The sequence below is a fragment of the Eretmochelys imbricata genome, chromosome 4 (genome assembly GCF_965152235.1).
Source record: "Eretmochelys imbricata isolate rEreImb1 chromosome 4, rEreImb1.hap1, whole genome shotgun sequence".
Classification (NCBI taxonomy): domain Eukaryota; kingdom Metazoa; phylum Chordata; order Testudines; family Cheloniidae; genus Eretmochelys; species Eretmochelys imbricata.
Genome location: NC_135575.1, coordinates 21,881,714 through 21,884,578, shown reverse-complemented (window position 1 = coordinate 21,884,578; position 2,865 = coordinate 21,881,714).

Sequence of the window (2,865 nt, the reverse complement as noted above, 5' to 3'; positions counted from 1 at the left end):
TTGGTCACCCATAGAATATGAACATATTTCTGGTGTAACCTCTCCACAGCCCTGCTACAGAATTTCTCTCTGCAAGAATTTCCCCAACCTTTTCCTCACTTACATTATAACTTTGATGAGTCCTATTCAAATGGACTTGTATTCATTCAGACCAGAAGAAATCCCATTTATATTCAGCATTTTCCTAATCTTTTCATTTGGGATGGAGCTGTAGTATTTCTGACTGCTGTGTTTGCTCTTGCAATGTAACTATCACCTCTTTGCCTTTCCCCCCAGAACTCCCTAATGAATATAGACCCCCTGTTGGACTAGATGGATAACTTGTATATTTCGGATATGGGAAATGTAAGAAAGAGTGACTCCATAGCAGATCGCAGAATTTGGCCTGACCATTAGAAAGAAATGTGTTTCTCAGCCACCCTGCTGTGTCTGTGTTGATTGAAACACCCCAGCATGAGCTTTAGTCTCAGAGTATATAGCTGCCATTGGGCTCAATCCCGGAGCCCTTAGTACGTATGCCTTCAGAATTTTCAATCACAGGTGCAGTACATTTACTTCCAACAAAACAGGCTCTATTTACTGACAGCAAAAGTTGTCTTTAGAAAGCAAGTCATCTTCTTCATCCTGTCCTGTTAGTCGGGGTCAGCAGCTCTTGTTCTTTTTCCTCCACGTGCTCCTCGTGAGTGCATCTTCCAAGTTGACACCGCCCTTCTTCATGAACTGCAACCTCTCAAACCATCTTTTTCTGGGTCTTCCTCATGATTTTTGTTACATTACTACGAGACCTGGTCAAGACCACTGGCACCGTTGTAGAAAGGGTGGGGGGAGGTGACATGTAACTGTGGCGGGGGGCACAACTGAAAGGTTCTGGAGGGGGCACGCGATCACCCCACACATGGCCTCTGACGCACCTCAGCGGGTGGTCTGCAAAGCATGCAGCAGCACCAGAACTCCAGAAGCAAGAAAGGAGAAGCAGCCCCATGTGGGGGTGGGGGGGGTGGAGGAGCTCAGCCAGCAGCCAACTGTCCTGCTGCTTCCTCCCTCCCCGCACTGCACGGACACTCCAAGTGCAGCTGCAAGGGGGAGCACTGCCTTCTCGCTGCTGGGCATCCCAACCAGAGGCATTCCGAAAAATTGGGGGGGGGGGACATGCCCCTGCATGCCCCCCCCATGCATCACCTCTGTTTCCTGTGCCTCTTCTCCCCTTACACTTGCACTCCCCTGCTATTCCCCCTTCTCCCTTAACCCTGCACTTCCTTGTGGCTCTAGCCCCCTACATTCCCCACCCCACACCCTTGGGGCAGCTGGTCTCCTGTCTCCAGTGGCTACATGTAGCTTGCTGGGAACCAGCCATGCAGCCCATCCTCCTTCTGCCCTTCCCACAAGCCACAGTCCAGCACCTGCAGCACTGTGATCAGCTCCCACATCATGAAATACAGCCCTGCCAACAGCACCGCGCGCCTGCCTGAGGCTTAGAGTTTGGGGGAGCAATACCTCCTTTTTGCCCCCAAACTATGCCCAAGTTAAAAAATGGGGGGCAAGCATCGCCCACCAGTGGATCTTGTACTCTCAGACCAACAGATCTTGCCTCTTGTCACCTCAGATGATGCAGCCATCTCAGCTGACATTCCCTCAGCTTTTCAGTGATGGGGGCTACCTGCATCATGGCTCGTACTGTTTCACTGCATACCCAATCAGCCCTTGTCTTCCACCCAGGGCTGGCATAACCACTAGGTAAATTAGGCGGCCACCTAGGGTGCCAAGATTTGGGGGAGGCAAAAAGGGCTCCAGCAGGCTGAGCGGCAATGAGCTTGCAGGTGGGAGGCAGCTGGGCAGAGGGGGGGTGGGCTTGGGGTCACCCCCCCCCGCCTCTCCCCCTGCAGGTGCAAGCCCCATGCCGAGCCCCAGCTCCCCCGAACCCGAGGTGGTGAGGCAGGCAGTGGGGAGGGAGCGCTGGGCGCCCGGGCTGCGGGGGCAGGGTGAGGGGGAAGGCGGCTCTATGTGCTGCCCGGGGTGCTCTGCCCCATGGGGGGTAGACAGGGGCCTGCTGGTGCCGGAGGGGAAGACCCTGTGTGCCAGGCTCTGGGGGGAGGGGCAGAGTGGTGTGGCTGGGCTCGGGGGGGGTGGGAGAGGAGGCTGTATGCCAAGCTCTGGAGCGGGGGGCAGGGTCCAGTGGGCCGGCCAGGCTGAGGTGCGGGCGAGCTGGGCTGCATGCCATACTCTGGAGATGGGAGCAGGACTCAGCCGTGTGCCAGGAAGGGCTGGCGGGGGGGTGTGCTGTATGCCAGGTGGGAAAAAAGGTGGAGGCGGGGCTGCGTGTCTGGCTGTGTGCCTGGCTGGGGGGCTCCTTGTGTGCTGGGCTAGGCTTTGGGGGGCAAGTGGGGGGCCAGTGGGCCAAGCCGGCCGGTGAGGGGGCTGTGGAGTAAGGCGGAGTGTGCTGGTCCAGGTTTTGTGGGGAGGTGGGGGGGGACGCTGCGTGCCTTGCCAGGCTCCAGGGGGAGGCAGGGGAGTTGTGTGCCAGGGGGCTCTGGGGAGGGCTGTGTTCCGGGGAGAGTGTCGGGGTGGGTGCGACAAGCGTACTGCTTCACTATGGTACAGAGTGGCAATGATGTCATTTTTCTCGTTGTGCGCAGCCATCACCCGTTCTGACAGGCTGTTTATAGTGCTACGTTTACTAGTTTTCAGAGGTTGTCAACTGAGGCTAACTATTTTTGTTGAGTTGTTTCAGATTTAAGACTCTGGCAATTGCTGCTGCATCATTTTGCTAATACTTTGTGTCAAGTGTGAGCCCAGGAGGAGGGGCGGAAGAGGGGGGGTGCAAGGTGGAAGTTTTGCCTAGGGCACAAAATATCCTTGCACCAGCCC